Source organism: Schistocerca serialis, chromosome 10 (genome assembly GCF_023864345.2).
Source record: "Schistocerca serialis cubense isolate TAMUIC-IGC-003099 chromosome 10, iqSchSeri2.2, whole genome shotgun sequence".
Taxonomy (NCBI): Eukaryota; Metazoa; Arthropoda; class Insecta; order Orthoptera; family Acrididae; genus Schistocerca; species Schistocerca serialis.
Genome location: NC_064647.1, coordinates 167,445,421 through 167,462,558, shown reverse-complemented (window position 1 = coordinate 167,462,558; position 17,138 = coordinate 167,445,421). Strand labels below are relative to the sequence as shown.

Here is a 17,138-nt window from a genome sequence, read left to right as displayed (position 1 = left end):
AAGAGAAGCATGAATATGTCTGCAGGATCACAGAAGCTTTCAATGACTAGAGATGGTAGAAGAATCAGCTTATACAGAGCATGCACTGTAGTCAGGAACGATGAAGTGAAGTTTTCTGAAACCAAAATTTCATCTGCAGTGACAAACTATTATCCAAGGCTATAAACAGAAGCCATCAAAATATATATATACACACCACTCAAAAGAACTAGGGGACCATGACTTTGTGCATCAGCAATACTCCATTGAGCAATAATTAAGGGCTTCTTATGTTACAAATTATACCTTCATCTTTCACAAATTGATTACACAACAAAACATCATTATGTCTGTGTTAATTTACAGAACAGCACTGAATTGTCTGGCAGACGTTGAAAACACAGTGGTAACAATCATTCATCCAGTCATCCTGGGTACTTTCCATTGGCCTTTGAGAGCTTCAGTAAAATTTATGCCATGAATGCCACCTTGACACCTACCTGGCATGATCTGCATAAATCTACAGATGTGACTCTGTGTATCCATTCTAGTTCTTCAGAGAGAACCCCTGAGAGTTTTTTGACAGTCTGTGGTGGAACAGGATGACTGCGGGTATGTCTCTTAAGCATGTCTAACAGGTACCAAATGGGATTTAGGTTGGGTCTCTCTGCCAGCCATTTCATTACTTCAGTGTCCAGGTTTCACAAAAAATCTTTGGTGGCAGCTGCCACATGGACCCTGGCATTATCATGCATGAGAAAAAACTCAGGGCGATTACAGTATCCACTAGCCACTACATGGTCCAACATCTACATCTACATAGATACTTCTCAAGCCACCATATGGTACTTTTTGGAGGGTACCCTGTATCACTAGTAGTCATTTTCTTTCCTGTTCCATCTACAAATAGAGTGAGGGAAAAGAATCTCTCTATATGCCTCTATATGAGCCCTAATTTCTCATATCTTATCTTTGTGGTCCGTACGTGCAGTATATGTTGATGGCAGTAGAATCATTCTTCAGTCAGCTTCAGATGCCGGTTCCCTATATTTTCTCAATAGTGTTTCTCAAAAAGAATGCCCATTCTCTACAGGGATTCCCATTTGAGTTACTGAAGCATCTCTGTAACACTGACATGTTGTTCGAACCTATCTGTAATGATCTAGAAGCCCACCTCTGAATTACTTCGATGTCTTCCTTCCATCTGACCTGATACGAATCCCAAACACTTGAGCAATACTCAAGAATAAGTCGCACCATTATTCTGTTTGTAACCTCCTTTACCGGTGAATTACTCTTTCCTAAAATTCTGCCAATAAACTGATTTCAACCATTCTACTTTCCTACCACAGTTCTCACATGCTTGTTCCATCTCATATCACTTTGCAGCGTTATGCCCAGATATTTAAAGAATTTGACTGTGTTGAGCAGGACTCAAGCAATACTGTGTCTGAACATTACAGGTTTGATCTTCCTACTCATCCACATTAACTTACATTTTTCCGTATTTAGAGCTACCTGCAATTCATCAAACCAACTGGAATTTTTTGCTAAGTTGTCTTGTATCTTCCTACAGTCACTCAACTATGACACCTTACTATGCATCATAGAATTGTTAGCAAACAACTGCAGGTTTCTATCCACCTTGTCCGCTAAATCATTTATGTACATAGAGATCAGCAGCGGTCCTATCAAACTTCACTGGGGCACTCCTGACGATACCCTTGTCTCAAAGCAACACTTGCCATCAAGGACAACATACTGGGTTCTATTATTTAAGTCATCTTGAGCCACTCATATATCTGTGAACTTATCCCATATGCTTGTACCTTCTTTATCAGCCTGTAATGGGGGACCATGTCAAGTGATTTCTATAAATCTAGAAATATGGTATCTGCCTGTTGTCTTTCATCCACAATTCACAGTAAACCATGTGAGAAAAGGGCAAGCTGAGTTTCACATGAGTGATGCTTTCTAAAACCATACTGTTTCATGGACATATGTTTCTCAGTCTGAAGAAAATGTATTATATTCAAACTGAGAATACATTCAAGGATTCTGCAGCAAACAGAAGTTAGGGATCTTGGTCTGTAATTTTGCACGTCCATTCTTTTACCCTTCTTATATAATGGAGTCACCTGCACCTTTTTCCAGTTGCTTGGGACTTTGTTCTTGGAGAGAGATTGATGCTAAATGCAAGCTAGGTAAGGAGCCAATGCCCTAGAGTACTCTCTGTAAAAACAGTGACAAGATCTGTATGGCTGTAAACACTGTTGCCTCTCCACACTATCACAGAATCGTGGCAAAATGTGTTGTTTTTGTGTACAACATTTGGCAGATACTGCTCACAACAGTGTCTGCACACACCTAACATGCCCATCACCTTGCATCAGAGGAAATCGGACTTATCTCAAATAACATGTTTCACCAGTGACAGTGTTGCCAGACAACATGACAATGCCAGAACCGAAGCCAAGCCGTGAAATGCCGTCATCTGAAGCCAGCCACTCAATGACATCTGGGTTGTATGGCCTTTTCTCATAACCTGTTCCTTACAGTCTGATTGGGCACCACAGCCCTAGTGGCCCTTCTGAAACCATTTTGAAGTGGTCTGGTGGCAGCCGTACAGTGTCGCAATACAGGGATGGCCGGATGTTGGTCTTTGTGGGGACCGCCCTTGTGATTTGAACTGCAGTAAGATGTTGCATTGCATGTAATTGGTTGAATACAATACCCACAAATGACAACTGACCACTTTGTACCTCACTAGAGAACACTGGAACATTGGTATTCACTTCCTTCTGTGGGGTCACATGGTACTGTAATGTATAACACAGCTGATAGGTGCCAAATGACTTTAGTTGTTGTGTACATTGAAACACTGGAAGCAAAATGCAATAAGACCACAGCTAGTGTCTGTATCAAAATAGATTTAATGTATCAGGCATTGCTATATGCGTTCCCCTGCTTATTTTGATCAGTGTAAACATGGTAACAATTTAAATAGAAAATAAGAAGCCATGATCATTAATGATATATGGACAATAACTATACAGACTTGACAGATAAGTTTGTATTTGACAGATGACAATTCAATAGTCAAGTTTTATTGTTGACAAGAATTATCTCTGCCATTCACACCCTCTTTTCACAGTATTTATCAGAGCATGCCATATTGACTTCCTGCAAAGACTGCAGGCAAAACAGTGTGACGTCATTGGGAATACAGGAAGTGAGAAGCGGGAGGCATTGTTAATGCAAGAAAATTCTCGGGATCCCTGTGTCAAAATAAATAGAATGCAGTTGCTTATTAGCTATTCTTCTTGCTGGCCAATTTGTCATACTATGAGCAAAATTAGAAATCAGTTTGCTGTTGCTTTGTTGAAAACTCTGGATGTTGATTACCATCAATTTCCTAAAGATAGGAGAACTACAGCACAAATGGGTCTCGTGCTGTAAAAGAAGTCATACTGTTGATGTGAATAATGCAAGGTTTGTTGAGATCATTTTCTTTCCAAAGATTATGAGTGGTACTTAAAAAATGAGCTTTTGTGTTTTTCTTTGAAAAGATAATTACAGAGTGACATTTTGCCATCACAAAAAAATCGAAATTGGTATGAAGATGCATCCAAGGTTTATGCCAGCAAAGACTATGTACATATCATTGCCAGATGTTCATCCTCTTTTGAAATACATTTCTATGTATTATTGATTATTGTCTTTGGAATAATCCATGCATTGTTTTTTTGTAGAGATCAACAATGTGTAGTTCTTTACCTAGATGTTACTTGTAAACAAGAAAAGGCAGATTAAAAATTAAGATAAAACTGCTAAGGAGAGAAAACTATGCTGCATTTTACAACTAAGCACCCAGCAGAGGCTTCATCTAACCACCTTCAAGCTATTTCTCTACCATTCCACTCTCAAACAGTGTATGGGAATAACAAACATTTAAATTTTTCTGTGCAAGCCCACCATGTAGGTGGGTGCCAAAAAAATATTTTTGCATTCAGAGGAGAAAGGTGGTGACTGAAATTTCATGAGAAGATCCTATCCCCTATATTGTGATAATGCAAAATGAGCTTCCCTTCTCTATATGATGTGGATCACAGCATACAGGAATACTCCAGCGTAGTCTTAAGCAGTCTTTCTATTAAACCTGTTGCATTTTCTAAGAGTTCTCAAAGTAAACTACAGTCTACGGTTTGTTTTCCCCACAACATTATTATGTAATCATTATAATTGAAGTTATTCATAACTGTATTTAGCTGAATTTACAGCCTTTAGATTTGTGTGGTTTATCGCATAACCGAAATTAGCAGATTTCTGTTAGTATTCATGTGGAGGACTTCACATTTTCATTATTGAGAGTCAATTGCCAGTTTTCTTCTGTAATAAAATAACAAATAAGAGTGTGTTTCACATAAGGCCAGATCCTATCTTACCTTGGCACTTCCTTGGGTTCATTCTTAGAGACACTTCTTCTGGATTCAGGTTACATCACTGGTTGTGACTGGATCTCTGTAATCTTTGGTGGTGGACTCATTTCTCCTTCAGTTGACTGGTTCAATGAAATGAAAATGTTTGAAGCAACTTTTGGAGTTTTCATGGGTGGCATGTTGCCAAGTGTAACTGAGTGATGCAAAAGTTGATTTCTACAGTAACATCAAAGATTCCTGCAATGCGTAACAAAGTGGTTTCTCTCTAAGTTAGCCCAAGAATGTTCATTAGATTAAGACATCTGAACGTACAGGCTACAATAGAAAACATAAAAAAAATTGCCATGAAAAAAAATCTTCAAAGGAATGTTTTGTGATCTTTCTGAGCTTCAGTAACTATTGATGAATGCAGTAAAAGTAAGAGGTTCTAACTCTTAATGTTAAGTCATTGAAGGTGGCCATTATCATAACATACAAGTGTTGATGTAGTAATTTTAGATTTAAGCAATGCATAATAATGTGCATCAGCACTTTGCATCACATAGTTCATGAGGTTGGTATTAAAATTCTCGTGGACCATGGGGGCAGTATTCTGAGGCTCATGAGTGGTAGGCCTGAACAGTATACCCACTGATGTCATTCACTTTAGTCAATACCAGCACAGGACTGTACAAAGTTAGCAGTGTCTGATGCTGAAATGACATTTAAACCATGGGAAGTGCAAAATACTGAAGGTTTTGGGAGAAGCTAAGAGTGAGATTAGGGCAGAATGCTTCTAGAGGACTGTGAGAACTGGATGTGCTTCATGTATGCCAAGCAGAGTTTGCTCCTCAGCAAATGACGAAAGCTGCAAAAATTAAAGAAAGAGGCAAGCACTGGGTGATTGTGATAATGAAAAGGACACAGATTATGGACAAAGACAGTTTTTGTGCATGAAGTAATGTAATCATTAAGTATGTTACTATGACACTTTGAACCTTAGTATCTCAAAACTACTTTTTTGCTGTAAATGGCCTGTTTTCTCGAAAAGTGCTGAAGATAGACACACAAAATGTTCACAGCATGCCAAGAAGAAGATTCAATACATATGGAACTAGAATAATAAAAATATTTTATGATTTTTGGTTTCTATGTTCATTTATTTACTAAACTTAGCCAGAAAAATGAAACTTAAGAGAAAAATACTATAACATGTCTCATAATACAATTTTTGTAGTAGTCTTGTTTCTATCTATTTACAAAATTATATTTGTTATTTACGGAAAATTGGAAGTTGGTGTCTTAAAAGCTTTCCAAGATAAGATCACAAAGTTTTCTAATTTTACTTTGACAGCTTGGGACATACAGTCTCCTCCTAAATGATTCAAGCTATACAGCAGAGCAAAGCAAGCAGAGTATCAATCAAAAAGTTCTGAATACTAATGAATCTCAGATTTCATAGCATATGTAACATAGTTTCAACCCTTTGCAATGTTTTCAAAGTTCCAGTAAGACTTGTTAAAAATCAAATTAATTCTGACACTGTCATACTATTCACTTGCTTAATACTTTAGTGTCCCAGTATGATCAACTACAATCACACTAAGTCCGTACTATCACTATTCTTAAATCTTTATGTATTTTCATCTTATACCAAAACTAAATGTCTTTTCTATACCCTTTAAATGTATTATTTTACTTTTGTTCAGAAAGAAAAGCACAGAAGCTAGCCAAGTACACGTCTGTATTCTTTTTGTCCTTGTGGCACTACGAGACTTGAACCACATTTCCTAATTTTTCACAAACTTTGCAGGTCAGATTTACATAAATTATGTCATAATCCCTACTGCAGTGTCAACATGCTAAATGTAAATAATAATGTTCAGGTACAAAATTATTTGTTTTATCACAGCATAATTAAATATTATATGTGATTTGTTTTCATGCATACCAATGACAGGCTTGCTCTTCATGCAACTGAGGTCACTACCTGTTTGTTGCTGTGTCATACGTATTAACAACATGTCTGATAATGGTTATTACTTGTTATAAATAAATAAACATTTAAACTTCAATGACTTCTAAACAAGCCACCATTTAAATACAGTAATAATTTTATTGTGTTCTAGAGCTTCTGCTGATTCTAAAAACATTCTTGTATATTCAGTTGCTCAACTGTAGGCAGTTTTGGCAATTTTTTAATTGATATACAATACTTTTAACGTAACACATTCAGTTGCAAGGCCATCTTGGCATTCACCTCCATTGTTACCAGGCATATTAGATTTGCACTTTCCCCAATGATATGAACCATCCACAGACAAGCAAGTCCTTGGCCACTTCTCTCAAGGCGTGGCTCTGTCCAACCTACCCTGATTCTCTTAGCCAGGCCATACAAAACAACAAACTGCCCCTCCACCAGTTGCCTCCATTTAACACTCAACAGATCGGCCATGCCAGATATTTTGTCACAGATTGTCGCCAAACAATAGAAAGTCTGTCGATTCACTAAATACCTGGGGATTACAATTACAAAGAACTGAAATTGGAACCATCACATAGGAAAGGGAAACCAAAGACTGTATTTTTTGGCAGAACACTTAGAAGCTATAACAGATCTACTAAAGAGACTTCCTGAACTCTGTTTATCTGTCCTCTTCTGGATTACTGTATGGGATTCCTATCCTATAGGATTGTCAGAGGAAATCGATAAAGTTCAAAGAAGGGCAACTTGTTTTGTATTATTGCTAATTGGTGTGGTAGTCATTAAAACAAATGTTTTTTTCATTGTAGTGAGATCTTTTCACAAAATTTCAATTCCAACTTTATCATCTGAATGTGATAATGTTTTTTAACCTACATATACATAGGGAGAAATGACCATCATAGTAAAATAACAGAAGTTAGAGATTGAATGGAAAAATTTAAGTGTTCATCTTTCCCCTGTGCTGTTTATGAATGGAATGGTCAAGAGATAATCTGACAGTTATCCTACTCAGCCAAGTGCTTAAGTGTGAATTGCAGAATAGTCTTATTGATGTAGATGTAGATGTAATCAGTGGTCGAGATTAGGTTACTTATTTTGTAGATCCATAGTGAAGAGATCCTCAAGGATATAGAACATCTCAAATAAGAATAAATAATACATATTCAGAAAAAAAGATATATTTTGATGTTCCTTCCTCAGATCTTAAGTGAAATTGGCTTGAAATAAGTAAAAAAATCTTAAACATTTATATTTAATATGCAACAATAAACTTTTCACAAAACATGTAAAGACGTGAAGTGTGTTTGATAAGTTTTAGGCTGTAGTAACTATGTTCCATCAAATAGAAAATCAGTCTGCAGTACTTTGCACTGATCACGTTACTGCAGTGAAGATGTGAAGAAGTCAGAATGCAACATGTTATTTGACATTATTACAGATGTATATCCATCAATGGGGAAATGGTGGACATGCTAAGATATCCTTTGAATCGTTACTAAGTGCCTTCTCTGAAAAGTACCTACAACCCATAGCTCGGAATTCCACTCATGATGGAAATGCATTGGCTCTGATGGCAACAAATAGTCCTGACCTCTTTCCCACATTGAAACTGGTGTGAGGTTCCATGATATGGTTGTAGCAGCAATGATTACCACAGTACAAAGGGCAACTGAAACGAGCAGAAAGATGTATATGTTCAGTAAACTAGATAGAAAAGCAGTACTGTCATATCTCAGTGAGGCACTTGAAACTTTCAGCACAGGGCAGGAGCATGTGGAGGAACTTTGGCTCAAGTTTAAAAGAATAATTGACTAGGTATCAGATAGATACATACCCAATAGAACAGTTCATAATGGGAGGGACCCTCCAAAATAATTGACCAGGTATCAGATAGATACATACTCAATAAAACAGTTCATAATGGGAGGGACCCTCCATGGTACACACTCACTGTAAAGAAACTTCTAAAGAAACAGAGATTACAGCATAATATGTGCAAAACAAATGTAGACTATAAATAGAGAGATGCTGAATGAAGCACATGTGGCTTTCAAGAGAGTAATGCGTGAAGCTTTCAGTGACCACCATAGCAGAATATTGTGAAATGATCTTTCACAAAATCCAAAGAAATTCTGGTTGCGTGTAAAGCCTGTTAGTGGTACAAAAGTTAGTGTCCAGTCCCTAGTGAATGAAACAGGAACTGAAATTGAGGGTAGCAAAGCAAAAGCTGAAATACTTAACTCTGTTTTCAACTGTTCCTTTACAAAGAAAAACCCAGAAGAGTTGCCCTAATTTAATCCTCCCACCACTGAAAGGGTGAATGAAATAAGTATGTGTCAGTGGTGTTGAGAAAAAATTGTTAAAACTGAACAAAGCTCTAGGGCCTGATGGAACCCCTATCAGATTCTATATTGAATTTTCAGCTGAGTTAGCCCTTCTTTTAACTATAATCTATTGTATATCACTCAAACAGAAAACCATGCCAAGTAGTTGGAAGAAAGCACCCAGCTAACAACTGTCCACAAAAAGGGCAGTAGAAGTGATCTGCAAAACTGCCATCTAATATTTTTGACATCATTCTGTTGTAGAATCTTACAAGATATTCTGAGCTCAAAGGTAATGAGGTATCTTGAACAGAATGACCTCCTCTTTGCCAACCAGCATGTTTTATCGGATGACAACTGTAAGCTTTTGGTCAGAGCAGACAGGAAAATGCAGTATTTCTTGATTTCCAAAAAGCATTTGACTCAGTACCACACCTAAACTTACTGTCAAAAGTACAATCATATGGAGTACAAAGTAAAATTTGTGACTGGGTTGGGGTCTTTATGGTAGGGAGGAAACAGTATGTTATCTTGGACAGAATGTCATCGGTAGATGTAGAATTAACTTCGGGTGTACCCTAGGGAAGAGCGTTGAGGCCTTTGCTGTTCATGTTGTATATTAATGGTCTTGTAGACAATGTTAATAGTAAAATCAGGCTTTTTGCAGATGATGCAGTTATCTATAATGAAGTACTAACTGAGAGAAGCTGCATAAATATTCAGACAGATATGAATAAGATTTCAAACTGGTGTAAAGATTGGCAGCTTGCTTTAAATGTTCAAAAATGTGAAATTGTGCACTTCACAAAATGGAAAAACATAATATCCTGTGACTATAATATCAGTGAGTCAGTTGGAATCAGCCAACTCCTACTAATACCTGGGTGTAACACTTTGTAGGGATATGAAATGGAATGACCACTGTTATGGGTAAAGCAGGTGGTAGACTTTGGTTTGTTGGTAGAATGCTGGGGAAGTGCAATCAGTCTACAAAGAAAATTGCTTGAAAATCACTCGTGTGACATGTTGTGTTGGCTACTGTGGGTGTCAGCACCAACACAAACAAGGAGAGAGAGAAGTTGTGATGGCTGGTGGTAGAAAACCAAAATGATCTGTACATTAAACTTTCTAACTAATTGGACACTTTATTTCTAAAAAGAAAAAATCATAACTTCTTGTTATGAAATGGCTTCCTGTGCCTCCTACATGCAATTACTTTACTCGCTATTAATACTTGCAGAACGTGAGGTAAGTGTTGTCTTCCTGTTAGTCAGTACTGATGCTCTCAAAGACTGCGACCAAACTGGGGCTGACCAGAGATGAGCAACTGGTTAAGTCAGCATTGACAGGTGGCACTGAGCTCTGTCTTCCTGGAGGTGTGACACAGCCCACTCTTAGCATTGGCGCATGGGTCAGCGACTTATTGATGCTGTTCTGTGGCACTGTGCTGGTCGGTGTGCAGTCGATGCTTTAGGATTGCATGTGACTTATTCTAGGGTATTGCTCAAGTGTGTAGGACGCTTATCTAATAGGACTAATGGGGATATTGAATCTATACTGAGAATGGTCAAAGGTTTGTTTGACCTAGGGGAGAGTGTTAACAGTGATGTTGAAGAAACTGAACTGACAGACACATGAAGATAGATGTAAACTAACAAAGTTTAAAGAACCAGCTTTAAATGATGACTCCAGGAACCTGCTGCTGTATAGCCCAAACAAGACACAGTCAGGGAAAAAGCACCACAGGCGAAATATGCAAACTGGTGCCAGTGCCATAGGGACTCGCCATTTCCACAAGCTCCACCAGCACCACGGGTGGTGCTGAGGATGAAGATATTGACTTTGCCCTGGCCAATTGCCGGCCGAGTACAATCTACCAATGGCCAGATGACAACAGACAGAAGCTTACTGGGAAGATAGAAGAGCAGCTCTCTCCCACTTGGTTATAGATCATCATCCAGGGCTGACGTAGACAGGAAATGTCATTTAGTGGACTCATAGAAGTGAACAGACAGTTGTTTTAAATTGCATCTGCTGTGCAGTGTGAAGCTTACGTACAATTATTTGCACTTAGCCATTGAGGGCCTTTTCTGTGTTACATTACATGGAGTGCTGCAGACTTCCTTGTTCAGTATGTCACTGAGATAAGGAAACCTTCTAACTCATTTGTGTGACTTTGTTACTAATTTCTTGGTGTGTTGTAGAACCTTTGTTCTTCCATCCTGTTACTGACCCTGGGACATAGCTGTATAATAATGGCAGGGAGAAATTTTCTTAGAGGTGTACTGCACCAGGAGTCATTTAATGAACTCACAAACTCGGCGTACCATAACAACAGTGGCAACTTGGTCTCCACAGCAGTAGCGACAAGGTTTTACAAAAAATACTACAACCCGTTACATATCACTCACTTAGAGATTGTGAGGACAAGATTAGAATAATTGCAGCTCAGACAGAAGCATTCAAACAAACATTCCTCCCATGTTCCATATGTGGATGGAACAGGAAGCAATCCTAATACATTGAGACATACCCTCTGCCGTGTACTTCACAGTGGTTTGCATAGTATGGATGTAGATCAGTTGATAAGTTAAGAAATTTGTCAGTGGAATGGAAAGAGTTGCCCACATACAAATTCTTTGGGCTTCTCTTTAGGATCCTCATAAACTGAACGTTATTGGTAGATCAATTTTTTATGGCTACTGGCAAGTTATTGAAAATGTATGTTCCTGAGTAATGGACACTTTTGTGGAACAAAGGAAGTTATTTATTTATTTACTCATTGATAATGTACAAAGGCATTCATTAATGCTGATAGCTGTATACTGAGTTACAATAATCTTTAATATGTTTTATAATACTATACAATATTACAAATACAGTTGAGGAACTCTATCCATGAGTCAGAGAGCCTGTGTATGTGCTTTAGTTGACCCTCATAGTCATGCACCTCACACACAAGTAAATGGTCCATTCATTTATTTCCCCGTACTCACATGCAGGACTGTCCGATAGATCTCATTTGTTCATTAGTTGCTTAAACCTACATCAACACTCATCCTGATGCAGTTCAAAGTTGTCCACAAATAGCTGGCTGCTGTGACCTTAGATGTTAAGTCCCATTGTGCTTAGAGCCATTTGAACCATTTGAACCCAAGTACTTGAATTTTGCAGACTGAATATAATATTATGTGAATCACACATATTTAAATACGACAAGTCTGTGTTGAAGGCAGCAGATGTAGCTTTGGTTGTGAGATAATTTAGTCATGAGTATCACTAAAAAAATTAACAAGACACTATTTCTCACCTTGCACACGTTAGTGCACAGGGTAAAAATCATATTGTATTGACAGTCTCCAACAAATCGGTGCGAAACAGTCAGTAAGCCAACAACCAACAGGTCGCTACCAACTACCTACCAACGACCTCTTCCACCAACATATTTTTAGGTTTTCATTCTGGAAACATATTAATATTTTCTCAACAATTCTTCCTTTACTATTCTTAGTTACAATATCAGCCACAATTGGTTTTCACTGCATATGAACATTGTCAGAAACGATTCCTTGTGCTTAATCATTTAATATTTCCTTCTTCTACAATAACTGCAGTGGTAATATTTTATGAACATATATTTTTAGTGGCATAAATACGTATTTTTGTCTTATCCATGACTCTTGTTAAGGTCATCATAATAATTTTCACACTTCTGAGGGCTTTAATGCTTGCCATGTAAATACAGTAATTTCATTTGGAGCTAAATTCATTATCAGTTTTAAGGTTTATTTTTATATATAAAAACCCAAAAAGACAAACTATAAATTGAAAAATACATGTGCATTAGGCACTACATTGTTTCTGAGTATCGTATATTTCAATACGGTTTACCCGGTGATAGTTACATTGATATGCGTTTCCTTAATTTGTTTTATTGTTTTATGCAGAACAGTAAATATATTGTATTAATGTAGCAATTTATAAAATATTTACTGAGTTTATAATGTTTGTAACACACATTTAACAGAAAATTAGTTACAACATTCTGGTTTTGTTTTGTTGAGCTATGCGTATTGTTTAAATGTAGCATCAAAATCTGTTAGTTTTTCTTGTTTGGCACTAAGAGATCCTTGTACTTCATTCTGTAGAGTCTATACTGTATGGGACAAAAATAAAAAGAAGACATTGAAGTACACCCCTGATACCAAATTAATAAGCTGATTGTGGCTGATTTTCTACAAACTAAAAGAATATTTGTGAGGATAGAATTCATACTGAACAAGCAGCTTAAGAGTCTATACGGAGCTGTAGCTAGTCATATAGTATTCTTGCAAACAAATGGTATATAAGATGTATGCCCAAACCTTTTTCTTCTTCTTCTTCTTCTTCCTTTCATTCTTCTCCCACACATTAATCCTCCAAGAGCATTCACCATTTGACAGTTCCAGTTTAACATGTGACAAAGCCAGTTCATCTTTAATTTTCTTATAACTTCCAGTAGTCTTCTTTTCTTTCCAGCACCTCTTCATTAATTAGTCACTCTCTGTACCCAATGAATCCCTTCCATCCTTCTCCATACCAGCAACTCGAATGTTTCCCTTATCTTTCTATCTCTTTTCAATGCCCATGTTTTAGCTCCATAAAGTGCCACATTCCAGACAAAACACTTGGTTACTCTTTTCCTGACATAGCTGTCAACATAATAAGTTCCTATTTCTACTTAGAACTTCCTTAGATATCACAGTTCAAGCTTTGACCTCCTGGTGGCACCTTAGAGCACCTGTTGTACTTCCTAGAGCCTGAAAGCTGTCACTTGGCTAATTTTAATTTGCCCCATGTTGATATTAGCTATTTACATCTGATAGTCATCATTCACTTTTTCTCTTATTGATCTTCATGGCATATTTGTCACATATCTCACTAAGATCTTCTGTTTTCTTTGCACTACATACTTTCAGTTCCTACCAGTAACACCTTATCATCTGCAAATTCTATACATGCTATTTTCTTTACTCCAACAAAAACTCCTTTTTTGTAACTGAATATCCCTCAACAATTTCCACAATTTCTTAATTTTAACAGTTTTATATGTCAAATTTTCAATTTTTTTTATCTTGTTGGTACTTAAGTTGACAGTCGAAAAGTTTATACAATTTTTTGAGTGCTTGGCAAATTTTTACTTTCGGAAAGATGGATCAATGAATTTGCATTAAATTTTGCTTGAAAAATGGAATAAAGTGCAGCACCACATTCAAAATGTTGACTTTGAATTTTGGCGAATCTACTATAAGTAAGACAAGAGTTTATGAGTGACATAAGTATTTCAAAGAGGGCCAAGAAGATGTTAAAGACAGCGAGTGCCCTTGATCTCCTAGCACAGTAGTCAGCAAATGGTGGACCATATTCCATGTCTAGACCACAGAAGCCCAAATGTATTGTGAAAGTATACATTATGTAATCAAGTCATTTACAAAATATTTTTCTGTAGATAACAATTCATTTGAGCATTGCCCTTATAATTTTTTCTAGTGTACATTAACTGCTGTATAATTAGAATTCTTAATGATTAGTTATCTCCTTTGGTGTGTCGCAGCATACACTTCCACAGGGAGGTAGCTCCTTTGCAGTGCTTTGGATGGTGCTGTGTCAGATGCCGGTATTTTCACAAAGAGCTATCTAAATAAAGTACACAAATTTTGTCACCACTTCTTCAGTAGTTACAATCTTGTATGGAATGTTTCATTGCTATGAAGGCTTATAACATTTCTTTTGCATCAATATGGGTAAACAGCATAAAATTGATAATGAAAATAGGAAGTTTTTGACTGAGTGGACTTAACAGAATTGTTTTATGCTGCCTCCTCATATGCAACAGAACTCTCACTCTTGTTAAAGGTGCTAATTTAAAATGATGCTACAAGACAACTTAGCAATTCCATAAAAATTTTCCTCTGGGTAGTGATGAAGCTCGTCAAGAAAAATGGCAGGTATATATAGCTTCTTACAAAAAAGAGCACGGCCTTCCTAGCTCACTCTATGAGCGAACAAGAAAGATCTGCAGAAGCAGTGATGCATGTGTGTAGGATGCTCGATAAACACCAAAAGCCATTTTTCAGAATCTGAGAATACGGATGTTGTTGCTGCAATTCAAGGTATTCCATTGTTGACAAGAGGTTATACAAGAACTATCAAAATTTTGGCTGCTGACAATACGCTACGCCTTAGCACTAGGTGAATCATGCAACATTGTTTATGAAGAAAAGATGTGTGATTGGATGTTGAAAGTAAAGAATTTAGGGAAGAATTGCTAACAATACTTCTGTTAAAAGGCAAGAGTCACGGAGAAGATTTATTCAAGATTTTTGATGACTTCATGATGTAATCAAGCACTAGTTATGATACATTGGTCTCTTTATCAACTGACAGGGCCCCAGTGATGATCAGCAAAGAAAGAGGACTCGTAAAGAGAGTCAATAATAAGAATAAACTTTGTGTTGTGCCTTACGATTTGTCTTGTCATGGGGGAAGCCTCGTCAGACAAGTCCAGTGCATGAGCATCTAGGGAATTTATTTAAGTGGTGGTTTCCCATTGCCTTCCACTGGTGATGATGAAATGATAATGAGGACATCACAACACCCAGTCCCTGAGCGGAGAAAATCTCTGACCCAGCCGGGAATCGAACCCGGGCCCCTTGGCGTGAAAGACCACCGCACTGACCACTCAGCTATTGGGGCGGACCAATGATAAGAATGCTGGGATACTATCTTATATGTGTAAAATTCACGAGACAGTCCTTTGTGCGAAACTTAGTGTGACTCTGAAAGAAGTAATGTACAGGTTGATCAAGTTGATTAATTTTATGAGGTCTCATTCTGGTTTTCGGCATCAGCTGTTCAAAGAGTTTGTTTCTGACCGTAATTTTGTGCATTCTGGCTTACTGCATTACAACAATTTTTCTTGGCTAAGTAAAGGTGAAGTGATTGAACATTTTTGGCAAATAAAAAGTAACATTCTTCTTAGAAAACTTGAATTCACAAGAGGCAAGAAACATTTGGAGCTCTTAGAAAACAAACACAGTACGTTAGTTGTGGCTTTCTTGAGAGACATTCTGAAATACTCAAATGCACCTAGTACCAATCTACAAAGAAATGGAAAATTAATATGTCAGCTGATACAAAGTGCGTCTGCTTCCCATCACAAGCCAAATAATTTTGAAAAAGACATTTCAAGTCAAGAATTTTTTCACTTTCCAACAATATTTGAATTTAAAAATAATTCTCAAGCATACATTTCAGTATTCTCAAACTTTATGTCAGATCTTAACAAAGAACTTGCAGCAAGATTCCAAGACTTTCCAGAGAGAGAGAAGCTGTTGTGATTTTTAAAATCACATTTTGTAGTTCCTAAACTGGCAGATTGGACAGATGTGGCTGTGAGGTTGTTCTGCCTTTCAAAGCCTTTATTCTAAATGGAGATAATAGACCTGCAGGAACATATTTCCTTGCAAACTTATAAAACTGCATCTGCTGAAGAGTTTTGGAATAAACATGTCCCAGAGAAATGCGAAAATTTCGAAAAATTAGCCATATACCTGATGACTCTGTTTGGCTCCACTTATATTTATGAAATTTCATATTCAGAAATGAATTTTTTCAAGAACAAATATTGCTAAAAATTAATTGCTGCCCACCTTGAAGACATTATTCGTATATGCTCCTCCCCAAGTGAACCTAACTTTAAGAAAATGGCCCAAGACCAAAAATGTAATTTCTTCCATTGATTTTTTGTTAAATACAAGTACACCTAACTGTTGTATTTCATATTTTGTGAATGAATATTAAAAATAGTAATGAATGTTTTTCTCTTGATTCAATACAAGTATGCTGACCTATTGTATTTCATATTTTTCTTGAGTGCAAATAAAAAATAGTGAATAATATAAGGTTTTTCTTCTGGAACCAGGTAAAAATTTTCAAAAGTATCTGGACTCCATTTAAAATTACTTGCCAATGCCTGCCCTAGCACGTCAGTTACTGATTATGATGTAGTAAAGAAAATGGTTCTTGAAAATTACCAAAACACCATCAGAGACCCCCCCCCCCCCCCCCCCCCCATGAACCATGGACCTTGCCGTTGTTGGGGAGGCTTGCGTGCCTCAGCGATACAGATAGCCGTACCGTAGGTGCAACCACAACGGAGGGGTATCTGTTGAGAGGCCAGACAAACGTGTGGTTCCTAAAGAGGGGCAGCAGCCTTTTCAGTAGTTGCAAGGGCAACAGTCTGGATGATTGACTGATCTGGCCTTGTAACAATAACCAAAACGGCCTTGCTGTGCTGGTACTGCGAACGGCTGAAAGCAAGGGGAAACTACAGCCGTAATTTTTCCCGAGGGCATGCAGCTTTACTGTATGATTACATGATGATGGCGT

The 17,138-nt window shown here is 37.3% G+C and overlaps 1 protein-coding gene across 5 annotated transcripts in view; it reads left to right on the top strand.

Annotated features, from left to right (window-relative positions):
- The window catches only part of LOC126425291 (zinc finger protein 501-like), a 438,372-nt gene that overhangs the window by 136,621 nt on the left and 284,613 nt on the right, over positions 1-17,138 (top strand). The gene's annotated exons all lie outside the window — the stretch shown is intronic.